Below are 19,348 nucleotides of genomic sequence, written 5' to 3' on the forward strand. Positions count from 1 at the left end.
GCAGGGAGCTGGATGGGAAGTGCAGCTGCTGGGATTAGAACCAGCACCTATATGGGATCCCAGTGCGTCCAAGGCGAGGACTTTAGCCGCTAGGCCACGCCACTGGGCCCCCTAATGCAATTTCTTATTGCTAATGCATTTGTGCTGTAGTATCTAAGGGCTGAAGTATTTGGACCTCCTAAACACAAGGAGACCCACACAGAGTTCCTCAGTTCTAATTTTTGTCCAGGTCCTGCCAACTCGTAAGTAGATAATTGGAGGAGTTAATTATTAAATGGAATATTTTGTCTTTCTGTCTTTTTCTCGGGTCTCTATCTCATGCATTTCTTTTCCTTTTGAAAAATCATGTCTAAAATGTACCTTACATACAAACTGCCCCTCAGATTGTTACACATGGCTACTCACTATTGTTACACGTGCTCCGTTAAATAAGCATGTCTATTGCAAGTCCAGAGATTTCATCATTGGTGTTTTGGTTCCTGGCCCATTTAAGTGTGATATTTTCTTTACCATATTATTACATAAACACTTAAGAGTTTAATATGAAAGCCAGAATAAGGAGGATGAAAATTGCTTGCACTTACTGTTTTCTGATTATTCTCTGTGTCTTCACCTTAGGTGAAGTTCAGGTTGTCACTTCATGCACTGAGAAGTAAGTTGCACCTTCAGATTTTTGAAAGTATACTTTGTTCAAGGAAGACCCAAATTCCTGTTTGCAATCTGATTAACATAGGTCACCATGTCCAAACTTACTGTCATTTCTTTCAGGTAAGTAATATTTTTATTAAAATTCACTGATAGTTCTATGATGCCACTACCAGAATACTCATATCAAAATACAGGATAGAAATTGAAATCTGAAGTCCAGATAAATAATAAATGAAATTTTGTGGATCACACATATGACATAGGCAGATGATTAGTTATTAAATTATGAAGATTAAGGCACCACTTGAAAAAAATCATGTAAAATTTTTGTGTCACCTGTCTATATTCATTCAGTTACCAGGTCTTTTCTCATTCAATTTGTACATTATGTTTAGCCACAAGGAAAAATGAGGACATTTGATGATGGTAGGAGCAAATCTGTTTCAGGGCATTGTGGACAATTACAGAATGAGGGATGTGAGTTAGGGATAATTCCCCAAATATTTCAATGGTGGAAGAATAAAGTACTGAAATTCTTATCCTGTATCCTTTATGTAATTGTTTTATTTTACTTCATGACTAATAATGTATGAGTTAGGCCAATACAAGCCCATACATATGTAAGAAAACTGAATGCACAGATATATTCCATGTTTAAATATGGTTTTAAAATGCAATATGATCCCTCAGATAAGGGGAAATAATCACTTTGTTAAATTGATCTTGAATCTATGTGTGATGAGGGTGAACATACATTTTATGGAGCAATCAGTTATCAGTTCTGATACATAAGATTTTTTGCTTTATCAGATAAGCCTTTAAGAAAGTTGACTAGCCATTCAATCACATATGCAATGTGTCTTTTGTTTATTCATGCATATCAAGCAGTTGTAGAGGAATGCTTTTCTTTTGAAACACATTCCTGGGTGTGACTTACATCAGATTAATATGTGTGTAGTTTCAGAGAGTACTTAAATATTTATAGGGAAAAAATAAAAATGTGATTGTTTTGTTGTTGAGTTTTTTATATGCCAAAAGCGACATAATAAAAAAGTGATAAAACACTGGTATAATGAAAAAACATTTGTTGTAGAAAAAGTAGTGGAGGAATTTTAAATCCAGAAATTTGTATTAAACATTTAGGGTTCATTCTAATAAGTGTTACCCACTTATAGAAATAGAAATCATAATTAGTGGTGATTTGCATACAAAAAAGGTCATACATAATATAAGGTATGTCTTTTGTTTTATAGGTATATGAAAGGTTCCCAGTATGCTGATATATACAAAAATATCTAATTATGTGATGATTAAAAAATATGTATTTTATCCAAGCTGGCATTGGAGTCTTAGCCAATACCTTCCTCCTTATTTTCCGCATCTTCACAATCCAACAGGTTCATAGGCTTAGGCCCACTGATATAACCACCTGTCACCTGGCCTTTGTCCACTTAGTGATGCTACTTACTACACTGCATGTTATTTTTGAAGGCATGTTCAAATTGTTGAATTTTCCAAATGAATTAAAATGTAAGCTTTTATTCTACTTGAGTAGGGTGACAAGGTGTCTCTCCTCCACCACCTGTCTCCTGAGCAACATTCAAATCATCACCATCAGTCCAGGCTCCTTCTGCTTGTCAAGATTTAAGCCTAAACTCACAAGTTTACATTACTATTGCTTTCTTCTGCCTTTGGTCCCTCAACTGTCTGCCAATAGCTACGTGACCATCTACACTGTAGCTCATTCCAATAGAAGCAATCTACTCTAGATTAATAGCTACTGCTCACTTTCCTCAATGAACTCCATCATCATGGAACCAGTTATCACACTAGAGTTGTCCCGGTGTGGCTTATTTGTAGGAATGATGCTGCTTTCCAGCGTGCACATGGTGGTTTTCTTATGTAGCCGTCTGAGGAAGTCTGAGTACATTCACAGCATGAGCATTTCCCCAAGAATCTCCCCAGTAAAATGGGCCACCCATACTGTCCTGCTGCTGCTGAGTTTCTTTGTGATTATGTACTGTTTGGATAGCATCATTTCATCCTTCTCAACCACATTGTGGAGATATGAACCTATGATCCTGGATATCAGAGACTGGTTGGAAATTTCTATGCCACTGTCAGTCGTTTGGTGATTATTGGTTCCAATAAAAGACTAATTGACCTTTTGCATAATGTGATTGATATGATAATCTTAAAATAATGGATGTAGTCTTGAAATGTAAACTTTTTCATCCAGTAATGAATCAAATGTCTAGGATGTAATGTAGTATAAATATATAAGATTGCATTAGTATTTTAAATTTTATCTTAATATTTTTGTAATTTAACCCTTTTGAAGTCTGTTTGCCTCTCATAATTCAAGCTTTTACATGTGTTGAAATCCTATACCTTGCACTTTCCAAATACCATAAAGGAAATCATTTTTCATTATACCCTTATGAATCTCCCTTTGATATTAATGCCTAGGTCTTTGTGCTTGATAAAGTAATGTAAATCTGAAGTCTGTATGTAATAATTAAATGCTATTTGCTAACCCTATATACATATATATATAATTTTAGCAGTTGCTAATCAAATTGTGAAATAAATATTCATGTGTCTATATTGAGAAACAGAATAATGACTAGATAAAGCAATGAGGTGAAAGAGACTTTTTTTTAATAGAGCAAATAATTCATTGGAAAATCCATGGTCTAAGAGATAAAACATATTTCTTTACTTTTTAAGAGTGGCTGTGCATGGAAAACAGGAAATAATGGAAAAACTTGCCTATAGGAAAATATGTAAAATGAATGTTTTAGCTCTACAATCAAGGCAGAACTAGAATCTAAGTCATGTACCTCAAGTATGTTGTAATGATATCTTACCCTACTTCTGCATCTCCCCAATTCCCATGACTTCAGCTTCTTCATGGGAAGAGATGAAAGAATTCTAACAAAGTTAGATAATAAACACCAAAAAGTGGTTGATAATTATTTCTGAAAATTGTAAGGAGGTGTCCAAGATTGTGAAGTAGATGTGCCAAAGATTCACTATTCTTCAACAGGGAATAAACAAAGTAACAACTAGAAAGTTAGATTTTGGAGAATGGACCCAGGAAAGGACATTGGAACCCAATAGAGATATATAGGAACCACACAAGTCATGAGCGTCTGTGATGGTAGTTTGGAGAAAGAAACAAAAGAAAAATCAAGTTGCAACCCAGATCCATGGTCGGTGGGGGGGGGGGGAGGAATCCAAATTTCAGGTGATTAAGAGGAGAACCTCAATAACCTCTACATAAATAACATACATTGGCAATGCTAGGTTCAGGAGGAATCCACAGTAGTCACTAGGGGCCCAGTAAGGTCAGCCATTTGGACCATTCCTTTCCTCCTCATCAGGTCATTTTTTCTTATTGTTATGGCCCAGGCACACTGGAATTCATGAGCAGGCCTTCCGTGATTCCCTCCCAGATTCCCCACCAGATGTGGCCAGTTAAAATACCTGGCTCATTTCAAGCAGTAATTCTGCTCCAATGGTGGCAGCTTCTTAGTCTTTAGAGTCTTGGGCTTTTCCAGCTGTGCTGTTGTCCATGTTAGCCCTGCTTTCATGATGTCAACTCTTCAGTTTATAGTTGGAAGGTTGTGCATCTAGCAAACTCCCAGAACCATCACCATTACCATGGCCTCAGTTCCACTAGTGAAATTTGGAGTTCTGTAAACATCTGAGCCCAGAACATGTAGTCTTATACCTCTCTCTAGTGAAGACAGGGGGCCTGTACCCACTGCATTCTCTAAGCCTGACATCCATTGGCAGCAGCTGGAGGTCTGTGTTTCTGCAAAACTCTTAGTTTTACCTAAGGATAAAGTTCCTTGCCACAAGGATGATTAAGCCACTGATGTATACCTAGCACAGGCTCTGAGCAAAGCATTGGGACAAGGGCTCCCAGAGAACTCCACTGCTGCCTTTGACAACGGCAAATGAAGGTGTAGAAATAATATACCACCACACTGAAACCAAGGCTCAATTGATAACTGAAGTCATATCTGTTGGAAAATTCATTTACCATGCAGGCCAATCTCTAAAAATAATAGGGATAAACGATGTATTAGATGTCAATGTCAGTTAGAACATTTTTGTCAGTGTTCATTCTAACAATCCTTAAAGAAGTGTCCACTGTTTATGCAGCAAAAGCATTTGAGAGGTCACTGGGGGTCTCACTGGGACTAGGATATAGACCACTTCTAGTCCTCCTGCTCCACTCTGGGGTCCCATCTTGCTCTCTGCACATTACCAACTGTAAGAGGCTGTCAGGGTGCTCTCAGATCCCACAGTAAATCTCTATAGTTTTTCCTAATGCCTAAGACAATTAAGAATCTATTATGTATAAATCACTGATGAGAAGATTAATACTTAAAGTCTTCCTGAAACATTATAACAATTGGGAAGATTTCGCTGTACCCTTAACCTACTTATAAAAAAAAAAGTAATAGTAAAAGTAAATCAGGTGGTTTTTTTTTTTTTTCTGTTTTTTGAGTTAGTTCCACTGGTGATTCCATTTTCTCCAGGGTCACAGTTGTATCCAAGGGAGCTGCTACACTTCCAAGACCAAATGAGCTGTAAGGGAACCCATAGTTTTTCACAGAATCCATTAGGAAGATATAAAGAGACAAGAACATAATCTTTGCCACAGGTTATTAGTGTTCCAGAATACCAATCATTTAGTTGTTTCACACAGAGATTTACAAAGTGCTAGAAAATGTAGAATGATATTTATCAGCAGGAGTATTAATGTCTCCTTTAGGCAATTCAAAAAATTCAGTGTTATAAGGCAAATTTGAAAACTTGTGTTAAAAATATTATAGATAAAATGTATCTGCAGGCAACCCTTTTTTATTAATTTATTAGTGTTATAAATAATTGATTTTTTTAGGGTTAGCAGTGTCTCTGGATTTCCCATTCCTCAGCCACCAGGTTGAAACCACTGCCAGGAGAACACTGCACCGAAGCTCAGCTTGAAGAAGCCGTGGAGGAGAACAACACCATGTTTCCTTTATTTATAACAGAAAGGAGGAATGTGAGCAGTGACTTGAACATCCCATGTTGGACCCTGCACCATTTCATGCTACCCCTTCCCCACAGGTCAAAAAATTCACGCTGTTCAGGTTAACCACCAATCAGATGGAACTTGGAACCTTACCTGACAATCTTACTCCCCAATCTTTCCAGTTCCTCCTAAGAGGTTCCACCCACCTACCTGTGGCTCAGATAATCTGTCACCAGTCCCTGGGGCCCATAAATGGCCAACACAGCCTCTCCCTTCTCCTTCCCCTTCATGACTCTCTTCCACTCACCTGACATCCTGCACTCCTCCATCCTGCATTTTTCCTATTTCCTGGCAGCCCCCATCCTGCCACCAAGGGAGGAGACGTGTCCCTTCCTGTTTTCCCCACTCCAACCACAATCTCATTCCCACCCCACTGGAATAGGGGACCTACTAACACCCATCATGTCTGGGATTTTGGCTTGCAGTAAACTAATTGTGAAAAGAGAACTTGGCTGGGGGAAATTAGCTGCACGTAAAAATAAAAGAACTTTAGAAACTTTAAATGCATTTAAAACCTAACATGCACCAAAGGTTTTATTCACAAATAACCTCTAAATAAGAGCACAGTTGTTGCCTAGTTAGCTTTGCTCCACTTTTCACTAAAATTGCGTGAGAGAGATAAAAGACTGTGCTTTGCATTGATTTTGGCTCATTAGCCCCACTTATCTTTTTGTTGTGGAGTTCTCCATCGCATTTTCTTTTCTTCTTTCAAGTTCCCACTCAAGCATCATGTGTTAACTGTCCAGCAGTGATGGATTTGGTGCACAGAGCTGATAATATCATGTGTGGACTACTGATTGGTGCTCAATAGCTGAAGTTTATTAACAAAATCAGAGTTTTTAAAAAAAAATGTTGTCACATAGGCATCAAGAGAAGGAGGCTTGAGCCATTTATGTTTTAACTGCAAGAAACAGTGCCCCATTACACAACTTGTTCTTCTAGCAGGTTTTTTTCCCTAGGCCCAATAACCTATGTATTAGGGAATTTCCTGTCCATTCATCCCAATGTTAATTGCTCCATGGGCCTTTTCAGAGGAATATCAAATAGCTCTGGTTCTACACTGGCAAGGATTCTGGATTTCTTCTCACAGAATTTAAGACAGTAGAAGAATAGAAAACATTTAAATTCAAATATTTGAAAAATTCCCCAATTGGGAGAAAAATATTAACATCTATAAGAAGCCCAAGGGACCTCTAGTAAATAACCAGAAGAAATCCCAAAGACCATATATTGAACTCTAGTATTTAAAAAACACAGAGAGAACTCTAGTATTTGCAAATAGAAAAGCAGCAAATCACAGTTGAATATCTCCTATTAACATAGCCGTATATTTTTAAGTAGACATTACAGAGGATAAGAATAATTTAGGTTTATTGTGAATTCAGAAACAGAAAAAAAAAAAAAGCCCACAATACTCTACCCAGTGAAGTTAACCTCATGAAATCTTAGAAGAAATGGATGATTTCTAATGTGAGCACAATGGAAATTTGTCATTGCCATATAAGCCTTACAGGAGATATTTGAGAGAGTTTAAACATAGAGACAAAGAAAGCATATCTGATGAGTACAAACACAAAGAATTTTGGTATTGTTTAGTATAGTTTCTTAGGAGATCAAATCTAAGAGCATAACAGAATTATTATCCACCATGGTTAAGTGGAATTAATCCAAAGGACACAGGGTGATGCAAGATACACACTCAAAGGGCCAAGCATGAAGACATAGTGACTTTATCCTTGTCTTACATGCAACAGGATCCCATAAAGCAATTATTTCATGTCCTGGTTGATCCACTTCCAATTCCTGCTTGTGGCCTGGAACAGCAGTAGACGATGGCCCAAAGCCTTGGGACACCCAAAAGAAGCTCCTGGCTTCTTGTGTCAGATTGACTTCACTCTGGCTTTTTTGGTGACTAGAGGAAGTGAACCAGGGCATGGGTGATTTTTCTGTAAATCTTCCTTTCCAATTATGTAATTAAAATTAATATTTTTTTTTCAAGGAGAACATTTTCATTTAAAGATTTATTTTTATTATTTTTTTTATTGGAAAGGCGGATATACAGAGAGGAGAGACAGAGAGGGAGATCTTCCGTCCGATGATTCACTCCCCAGGTGAGCCGCAACGGCCGATACTATGCCGATCCGAAGCCAGGAGCCTCTTCTGGGTCTCCTGCGTGGGTGCAGGGTCCCAAAGCTTTGGGCCGTCCTTGACTGCTTTCCCGGGCCACAGGCAGGGAGCTAGATGGGAAGCGGGGCTGCCAGGATAGAACCGGCGCCCATATGGGATCCCGGGAGTGCAAGGCGAGGACCTTAACCACTGCGCTACCGCGCCGGGCCCAAAATTAATAATTTTTTTTTAAAAAAATCATGCAGTCAGTAGTACTTCAAAAAAATGAAAGCTAGAAATTAAATTATCATCTCAATAGTTGTAGGAAAGAAATGTAATTAAATCCATCACTCACTCATGCTGAAAATCATCATCAGGAAATTTGAAAATTCCTTTGACAGCTTTAGCAAGCATCATGCTGAATAGGGAAAAAGTTGAAATGATTTCCACTTTATTCTGGCAGCTAATAGAATGCCCTTTTTTCATCTGTTTATTCAACTTAATAATTTTAGCCAAAGATTTAGGAAAGTGAAAAGTACAAAGGGATTATGAAAATGAAAAAAAGAGTAAAATTCTTTCTGTTTTAAGATACCATGATGGGCTCGTGGTGATAGTGTAGCGGTTAAAGTCCTCGCTTTGGACATGCCAGGATCACATATGGGGACCGGTTCTAAACCCGGCAGCTCCACTTCCCATCCAGCTCCCTGCTTGTGGCTTGGGGAAGCAGTCGAGGAAGACTCAAAGCCTTGGGACCCTGCAACCATGTGGGAGACCCAGAAAGAAGTTCCTGGATTCTGACATTGAATCCATGCAGCACCGGTCGTTTTAGCCACTTGGGGAGTGAATGATTGGATGGAAGATCTTCCTCTCTGTTTCTCCTCCTCTCTGTAAATCTGCCTTTTTAATAAAAATAATAAATATTTGAAAAAAAGATAACATGATACTAATTCATAAAAAAAACCTAGTCTCTATCAAATATTCTTAGATTATATGTGCTATTTCAATAGCTGCTTTAGGATACAAATTCAGCCCACAAAAATCAAAAGCTCTTGTGCACACATAATGTAAAAAATAATTTCTGAGAAATATCAAATCAGTTGCATTCTTAGTTAGGTTCACTAACTCCCCAGCAGAATACCAATGATCTTCTTTTCAGAACTCCAAACTACCCTAAAATTTTTATGAAAGAACAATCTGTCTAAATACCCAAATACCCAAAGCAATTAAAGAAATAACATCCAAAACCATTAAAGAACTGATTTCAAGTTATTTATAGAAGTTCTTTAAAAAGGCAGCATAAAACCAGACACAAACAACAATGAAATAATAGAAATCCCACCAATACATACATATTTGTGTATTCACTTTATTCCCAGCAAAGATTCACAGAACATGCACTAGGGAAAAACAAGACAAAACTTTAACAAACTGGTGCTGGAAACGCTGGGTATGCATCTGGAGGACAGTGAATCCTGACACCCATGCCCCATCTGTAATCCTGTACAAACACCCAAAACGCATCAAAGATCTATAGATATAAATTCTAAAGGTATGGAACAACTATATATATGTAAAAAAGACAAAACAGCAAAAATTAAAAACACAAGGAGACACTTTAAGACAACAATGTAAGCGATTTATTTTGCTAAATAGGGGGCAAACCTTAAGACATCAACAAAAGAAAATTATTTTGGAGGAGACCTCAAAGACTTAGGCAACAATGCAAAAATATGAATGAGATATCAATGAAGCTTCATTACCTTAGAAGAAATAGTAGATGAGACAATTGTGAGATTGTCAAGAAATATTTTTTAATCTATTGAGTATGCTATCTCAACAGGTTTTTTATTCACATCTCCAAAGTCCTATTTATAATGAAGAACAGGCCCATGTGTTCAAGCACCCATAGCTTGAATTTCTTGCACATCCTACCGGCCCTCCAGATCATTAATGGGATTACATCACTACGCAACTTCTGATGTGCCACTTCCCCTGCTTTCTATATTTTAGCATTTGAACACAATCTAATTTGTGCATGGAACATTTTTTTCTGTTAATACTTCTGATTCTGTTTTCCACACAAACACTAATATTATGGCAAAACAATAATAACAAAATGTAATGCTTTGATGCAAAATGGCATTTTTTATTGTGCTGCCCCAGTACTGTGAGAAAAAAAATCTCTTACATGTCAGGTTGTTGGAAGTTTGTTACTCAGCACTGAGTGTAGTATCTTGACCTTAAATTATATCTGATTATGTTGTTAAGATGAAGAGGAAAAATTAAGTGAAATTAAATATGAATTGACAGAACAGCAGGGGTCAGACTGGGGGTAGAAGAAGGTTTAATTGATTTTGTAATCTGCAGGTGAGGTTAGCCTGGTAAAGTTAGCAGAAAAATAACTTTGATCAAATTCTAGCTTGAGGCACAACATGTCCCTAAGTGTCCCAAACAGAATTTCAAACCTGTGATGTCATAAAGTCACCTAGCCACACGCTGTCCTGCAGTTACTGTGGAGACCCCTCTGTGCTTCAGCTCTCAAATCTTGGAGCCTTCAAGCTACCTCCTCAACCTTGGAGACTTCTTTGAGCCTTTCTCTGTGTTTCTGCTTTGTTATGCTGGGACCCAGATGCTTCATGTCTGTGGGTGATGGACAGTTGGTCACCATTCTAGAGGGCCCATCTTTTCATAATTGCAGGTGAGCTCTGGTGTTGGAGAGTATAGGGGGAGGGTATGATGCAAAAAATTTTTTTTAATTTGTTTTTGATTTGTGAACATCATTAGGTTTATTTCAGACTTATGTTTTCATTTTTTTCATTACAATAAATCAGAAAACATTTACATTTTTATTCTTAGAAATTTATTTCAAATTTCATCCTGTTGAGTATTTCTGCTTATGTATCTTACAAACACATTGTTTTGTACATTCCTTAAAATCATGTTTTTGTTAGAATATTTATATATTTTAGCCTTCCAGTCTTCTGAATGGAATCTTTAGAATGCTCAAAGAAAGACAGTGGATATCATTTGAAACTTCATTTTAAAGGAATTCATTTCCTTTCATTTCCTAAAAACTTATGAAAAGTGAGCAAACAATACAGAATTAGAAGCATACAGATATTTCCCACCATATGCACTGTACTCCTTCCTACTTTCATTTTTAATTTTTTAATATCATTTTTTGATAAATTTAGTTGGCACTAGCTTTTCCCCTCCCCCCTCCACCAAGTTCACTCTCCTCCACTCTGTTCCCCAAACTAGGTTCTTAAAGTGTGTCCTTCGTGAATTTTCCCAAATCCATCATGCTTCCATTGGAGTTCTCCCTACCATATATGAGACTGTCATTCTGTTGTGGGTTCATCCTTGTATCCTGATGCCCTAATGTAGGTACAGTGAGATTAGATCTTCATTTTATATTGGCAGTGCCAATAACAGTGATAAAATGGACATTGACCATCTCAGGAGAGTTTAAACAATCAGCCTATTATGGATGGTTAATTAATGAATTACATCATAAGTTCTTGTTATATAAGATATAGGTAAATATAAAGTCACATAGAGTAAGATTCACATATATCACTAGATTTGACATTATTATATTATATTATATTATATTATATTATATTATATTATATTATATCAGACTATGATATTTCATCTTCTGGGATTGGCTCATTTCCCCAAGCATAATGGTCTCTAGTTTGGCTCATTTGGACACAAAGTAATGTGTTTCACTTATTTTAATCACCAAGTAGTATTCTGTAGTGTAGATGAACCACCGTTTCTTTATGCAGTCCTCTGTTGATTGGCATTTAGGTTGCTTCCATGTTCTTGTGATGGTTAAATGTGCTGCAATGAATATTGGGGTGCGTGTTGCTTTGTTATGTAACAAGTCTTTTGGATATATTCCTAAAAGTGGTATTGCTGGGTCATATATTAGATGAATTTTTCATTGCTTAAATGTTCTCCATACAGGTGGCACCTAACGTGGGGCACGGCACGGCACGAACATCTGAGGGACCCCTGGACCTGCGAAGGTAAGTTTAGAATTTAAGAATTGCAGGGGCATTATTGATTTAATCCCCAGACCCTCTCCCTGCGCTAGGGCACGAGGGACAATCTGAGGGACCCCTGGAATTTTGGAGGGGCATAATTGATTTAATCCCCAGACCTTCTTCCCATTTAGGGGCACGAGGGACAATCTGAGGGACCCCTGGAAATTTGGAGGGGTATAATTGATTTAATCCCCAGACCTTCTCCCCATTTAGGGGCACGAGGGACAATCTGAGGGATCCCGGAAATGCAGAGGCAAGTTTAGGATTTAACTTTGGAGGGGCATAATTGATTTAATCCCCAGACCTTCTCCCTGTTTAGGGGCACGAGGGACAATCTGAGGGACCCCGGAAATGTAGAGGCAGGTTTAAAAATTTTCGCAGGGACATAAGTAAATTTATCAGGGAGCAATAATTCGCTAAAATGCAGGTAATTAAGGGAGTCCAAGATCTGCTCCACTGTCGCGAGCCCGGTCACCAGAACAAATGCCAAGAGTCGAGAGTGGATGCTTTGCAATCAAGCATTCAAGCATTTATTCAGGCAAGCACACATCAAACAGGATGGGGGAAGCCACCGAGAGTGCCTCTTGACTTCAGTCTCATGGAAGTCTGCTGGTCCTTTGGCTCCGGCCTCGTGGGAGCCTGCAAGTTCGAGTGGAAGCCCAGGGGCTTTTGGCTCCAGTCTAGTGGGAGCCTGCTGGCTTCAGTAACTGGGACAAATGCATGGGTTTATATACAAATTCAGGGGCAAAACAGGCAGTTGTTTACAATATTTTGATTGGTTATTACATATTATCTATCAATAACACTTGCTTTTTCTTAATTCTAAAAAACATGCATATTCATTCTCAAAACATACCTATTCATTAATATACAATTATTTCTTCTTTATCATTCCTACCATGACATGCTTACGTACATTGTGGCTTCTTGACAAAGGTGATAAGGGGAGGGCTTGTGCGCCTAGGAGTCTCTTGACAGGAGCGATAAGAGAGGAGGCCCCATTTCACCAGTAGTTTAGGAGGATGGAGTCACCTTTGTTAAAAGACTCTAACATACACACTATATCCATTATTAAGTCACAGCATAACTTACAAAGGAGATCTATTATTGCAGCTATTTCTGGATCATCAATTTCTGATAAAACTATAACAATATTGAGGATACAATTAAGATTATTAGTAATACTCCAACCCATATTTCCCAAAGCTCCATTTTTATTTATGGTCATGTTTTGCTGGAGCAATGTAAATGTAAAGTACTTATAGTCAGACTGTTCCTATCAATCCACCCCCTGATCCGTCGGTGGTTCCAGAGGAATCGCCGATGGATCACAAATAGGAGACAAGGGGAATACCCAATGGGAAAGATGTCATAGGCTGAGTCGCCTACGACGACGACGAATTCGTCGTTCGCCAACAAGTGTTGGGTGTCTCCAAGGGTGAAGAGTTGCGGTGGTGAGGGAGCTGGGCGGCGCTTGGATAAAGGGCCGTACAGTTGCTACAGGAGTAGGTCTGTTGGGATCGAACGTTGAAAAATTACGGCGTCCAAAATCCAACGGGTCAGGTCCATAAATAAAAGTGGATCTCAGAAAATGCTATAAATCAAAAGAAAAATCATAAGGTGGGCGGAGAGATGGATATTGCTTCATTGTCTTCAGAACTGCAGTAGAATCTTGATGTAGTTTATCTATGACGTGTTGGTTTTGAGTGAAGAGTGTGTCCAGATGTTGAGTGGACTCTTGCCACTTACTAAAAATTTCATGGCTGGATGTGACAGGCTTAACAAAATAATGCAAACCAAAGGTATGGTTTGTAACCATGGCCACTGAGGTTAGGACTGTCTGGTTGGTTTGATCGTGTTTTGCCATCATGGTGTTGGTATGAACATGGCATCCTGTGGGGAGTTCGACATGTTCCTTGTAGGAAGTGTTGTGCCACAATTGGACCGAATAGGCAGAGTCACCGCACGTGAGGATACGATACCCACCAAGGTCTGTTATGCGTCTGATGCCATGAGGCCACAGGGCGATTCTAGAGGTCGGATAGTCCGGCCTCCAGAGCTCAAACCCTAGAAAAAGGCCTGGCCCAAGCGCATATACTGAAGACATGGGCACATACCAGGAACTGTTGTCCACCACCGCCAACAGGTAACGATCATAAGGTACCAGCCAGGAGCCAGAGATGTATTGTGGCACCGGTACAGTGTCAAAAGCCACTACAGCCGATGAAGTGGAAATCTGCCATATATAGGTCACAAAAGCCGTCAACACAGGAACTTTCTTTAGTAGGGTCTAAAACAGTTATACCCGATCTTGTGTCACGACCAACGCCAGTGTTGAAAAGCATCTTGAGATCATTGAAGGCAGCTTGCAGCATTAACTGCGCATGTAGACACTCTTGACGATGGAGAATCTGGGATACTTCCTGGGCAACAATCTTTTCATCTTCTAGTTGTTTTTTGAAGAGGATGTTCATGCCTTCTTTAAAGCTCTGTTGTTCTGCATGCATTTTGTCCAATGTAACAGCAACAGCATGCAGGTTGTTGGAAATAGCTTGGACTGCTCGGAATTGTTCATTCTGTAGGTGTCGCAGGCTCGTGATCTGTACTTGAAGTTCTTCAGTCATGGCACCTGCAATCAGTGCACCAAGTGCTGTCCCCACAAGGAATGCACCTATTTCTGCTACCTGTAGCAGACGTCGTCCTGAGTTTCCGCCTCGGGCTGCGTGATAAAGGGTTGGTAAGGCGAAATATCGCTTATCACATTGCAAGCTGGACAAGTCTGTAGAAGTGAAAGATGTTAGGGACAGACGTATATGCATAGGCGTGATTGATGGTTTGATTAGAATACGATGTGGTCTTGAAACTACTGGGAGGATGCCTGGTGCTGAGATGGTCATAGCTGGCACTACTGGTGGGTTCACTACTGCTGACGGATAATGTGCTGTGACCCATCGGTGGGTCTCATTAAATCCACCGCGATCGATCAAACAAGGGTCAAGCGGGGATTTAGTTCCACATGTATCAAAATTCATTCGATATTCAAAGACAGGGTATACAAATGAATTGTCTACAACATCCGTATGGTTTTTCAAGATGTTATGGCTAATAATATCATACATAGCCCATTCATTATCTGGTCCAGGTAAAAGCATATAGGTATAATATGGGAGACTTCCCACCCACCGTACATGAGTGAAATTATCAAAGTTCATGCCTTGATAAAGCCACCAGTGCACAGTATGGTGGTGCGCCTCCGGAACCAATGGATATCTTACCACCGCATCAGTAATGTCAAAATCATTTGGACAATTGGTTTGTGTAGGCATATATGCGGCCAATTTAGAATTTACTGTCAATACCACTTCATTAAGAGAGGGTGGGTGGTAGTCATATAAAGTGACTGCTGGAGAGAGTTTCCTTGGGTAATTTGCACGAATTGCATAAGTAATATTGGTAACATGGGTGGAGATATCCATAGGTAAATCAAAATAGGATACATTGTACAACAAAGAGCGATGTTTGGCAGACACACGTTTCATGGAAAAGGGTCCCCAATCACACCTCTTCCAGAAACGGGGGTGTGAAGAGACTGGCTTGTGTCCGGCTCGTTCAACAGCCATGGTAGAATAATTGGCCCATAAATATTGGACAGATGACTTGGATATATTAGCCACTGGCACCCAATGGGGCAAATGTTCGTCACATTCTTGGAAGCAGGTAAAGCCAAAATTGACATTAACCCGCGAAAGGTTAGTCCAAATTAAAAATGGTAATCGTTGTGTGACATTAACAACATTAGATGCATCAGGGCTCAATATATCTGTCAAATTCCATCGATAAGGGATGGTTACATGAGTTTCTGCAAAGTGGGCATCAGATATGGTATAAGCATTAGACCAAGACACAGGCCTGTTGGGGTTGAGATATAAATGTGACTGGTTCCACATTGGTTTTGTATACCAGTTTGCATAATTGTATAAGGAGAATGTGAAATTAAAAATATCATTTAATACTCGCCACGGTGGGGCTTGGCAAAAATTTCGGCTCAGCCGGAAGGTAGTCCAAGTCTCTTCACCCCCGGGACCATATACCGGCATAGTATAATCAGGAGCATATCTGGGCTGTGACGGAAGTAAATCACAATGATATTGAAATTCAAAAGGAAAGCAAATCCAACCCATATCAGTACTTTTGGGAGTTTCATGCCAGAGAAAGAGACTACGCACACAAAGGAATTGGCGAAGAGCCTGAGTGCCAGTTAGATCAGGGGTACGGGTACTTTCATGGGGTGGGTTAAAAGATGGAAAGGGTTGTGGAACAGGGTCAGTAATGACCAATGGAGTGCACCAGGTTTGAGTACCTAGGCGCATGACTTCCCACCATTGATTGATAGGTAAATAAGAAGAATTAGTAATCAGAAGAGAAAAATTAGTATGAAAGTGCTGAGCATAGGGCCTATCGTCAGGTGCCAAGGTAAAAGGACGGAATGAGCCATAAATTGGTAAATTGGGAAAATTTGCTACACATGACACATAGATAGTCTTATTTGGGTAAAAAGCTTGGATCTTCTGGGTCAAACTTTTGTCAATGAAATCACAAAATATTCCCCAAGGTGATGGCAAGGTACGGTTGGGCTTTTGAAATTCTGGTTTACACGTGATTGCCTGATTGGACATACATGTTCTATAGGGAGGTTCCGTAGTAGATTCCGTACGTGCAGTGGGGAGAGTAGGAGGGGAAGAATCAGAAGAATCAGGATAGTCAGAAAAGTCAGAATAAAAAGCAGAATAATCATAATCATCTGTTGGTGCAGCAGACTTTTCCCATAGGGCAAAAGCTTGAGCTGGCAAGGAATATTTAAGAAATTTTCCACACTTAAAATATGTGTCAGAAGTCATTTGTGTATAAAAGGTAATATTCCTGGTGCCATTGATCTGTATTCCCACAACATGTGGGCGTGCCGCCAGTTTCTGGGCATAATAAATATACATGGGAGATGACCCCCATACATCTCGGACCAATTCTATAAGATGACATCTCAAAGGATTTTCTTCATTAATATTAGTTTGTAAAAAGCCAATGTCTGATCCATCTGACAAATCAGAAGCATGCCAGACCGGTGAAAAATGAGCATCGGTCCTAGCATCCCAATATGCCGTGCAATTACTTGGGGAAAAACTCCTTGAAAAATGGTTGCAAAAAGCATAATGATTCCAAAAATATAAATTATTAGCGGTAAAATTTGAGAAAATAGATCTGCTGAGCCAATAGGTCGGGGAAGTGGCGTCCTTCAAGGAAAGCTCATCACCACTTACAAAGCAAAAAGGCAATAGGAGAAATTGGAAAATGTGCCACATGGCCCAATATCAATAATTCCAACTACAGCAGTGTAATCGGGGCTGCAACTGCGTGTAGTACAGATAGTATAGTGGGCAACAAGCCACAAAGCCAAAAGAAATAAGACTATTACAACAAGCAATTGAATGGCACGGCAGACTGGCCTAATCATCTTGCAATTAAATCATCAGACTTGGTGAGGCGTAATTCGCCTTTACCTGATGTAGTCCAAAATGAGTGTCCTGGTCCCTGTGCGACGATGTCCGTCGTGTATATGGCCTTATTCTTCCTGTCTCTGCCAATTGCCTTGTAAAGCACTATAGGTTGCCCAAACATATTTCTCAAATAGAGAATATTTGTTTGGTGCATATGGGAATCTTTTGCATCTGAAGCCAATTGGTAAAGTTTTCCCTGACCTTTTAATAAACATTCCCCATGATGCATAATCCTTCACAAATAAGATATCTATAACTAATTCTTCATCTGGTTGAAGAATATATAATTGTGCATATAATTTCATATAGCTCAAGGCAGTATGAAAGGCATCTTGTTGTTCTTTACCCCATACAAAATCTTGTGCTTTCCTAGTAACCTTATACATTGGTGCTAGAAGAATTTGTAAATAGGGTATGTGATTTTTCCAATAGCCAAATAAACCAATTATATGTTGGGCTTGTTGTTTAGTTTTGGGCTCTTCAATGTGGGTTAAAATATCCATTACCTTGTCAGGGATGCTGGGTCCTACTGAGGACCATAAGACTCCTAAAAATTTCACCTGTTGACTAGGGCCTTGTATTTTATCTGGATTTACAGTCCATCCTGCCTGTTGTAACAGGGTGACTAGTTGTTTTATTGTAGAATCAACTTCAGATTTGTCCTTGCCACAAACCAACAAGTCATCCACATAAGAGAAGACTCTTACAGATTTTGGGAATGAGTCCCAAGGAATAGTTTGTCGGAGTGTAGCATGGGCAATGATTGGACTATTCCGGTACCCTTGTGGCAACCTAGTGAAACGATATTGGCATGCATCCCAGGTAAAGGTAGTAATTTCTCTTGATTCCTCAGCTAGGGGTATACAAAAGAACATATCGGAAAGGTCAACAGCTGCATACCACTCTGGGGCTAGTTGTTTAATGCCCGAAAATATGGATTCTACTTCAGGTAAATTTCCTGGCATTTGTGGTGATAATTTATTAATGTTACGATAATCCACCGTAAAACGCCATTTACCATTAGGTTTCTTTACTGGCCAAACTGGACTGTTATAATTAAATGATTGGGTGCGCTCTACCACCCCCTGATCTTCTAACTCCCTTAAAGCCTCAGTAATTTTATCATGTCCTCCCTTGTAGGCCCCGGTCTCCCAAGGGTTAACTCCACAGCTTAACTTCTTTATCAAGGTGTAACAGAATGGGCAATCATGGCCTGATACATTTAGCCTGTGGCTTGACTGCAATCTCCTTCCTTCCTGCTTCCCCTTGTTGCATGTCCTTGGGGGAGCTTAGGTGTGGCTTAACCATTGGGAGGATCCTGGGAGGGTCCAAGCAGACTATAAAAGATGCAGCTTAACTTCAAATAAACGGCATTCGGCATTCTCCCCGCACGAATGACCCACTGTGTCTGTGTGTTGTCTGTCTTGTCTGTCTCATAACCCTAGTCCCTCCGCTCGACTTGGAGCTCGGGGTACGTGGCGACGCGGGCGTTGCCAACAAATGGAGGTCCCACCGAGATCGAGAAAGAGAGGATACGACGAAGGGTCGTCCCGGGAGGCTGGCCAGCAGGTAAGTGGGACGTATTGTAAGTCTTTCCTAAACTGGTAGGAAAGGGAGTTTTATTTTGAAATACAGGTAGGTTTAAGATTTATTTTGAAATATAGTTAATGTTTTAGATTTATTTTGAGGCATAGTTAGGTTTTAGATTTATTTTGAAGTATAGTTAGGTCTTGGTGCTTAGTTTATCCTGTGAAAAGGACTATAAAATGGGTTCAGCCTTCTCCCAGGATAAACTGAACACCGAGCTTGAAGAACTTCTACATAAAATGGGGAACGCTGTTGGTCAGAACAGGCTGACCAGAGAGTTAAGCAATTCAAGCAAGGTAGATTCAAAA

This window comes from Ochotona curzoniae, unplaced genomic scaffold (assembly GCF_017591425.1).
Source record: "Ochotona curzoniae isolate NIBS_2020 unplaced genomic scaffold, NIBS_Ocur_1.0 contig_2497, whole genome shotgun sequence".
Taxonomy (NCBI): Eukaryota; Metazoa; Chordata; class Mammalia; order Lagomorpha; family Ochotonidae; genus Ochotona; species Ochotona curzoniae.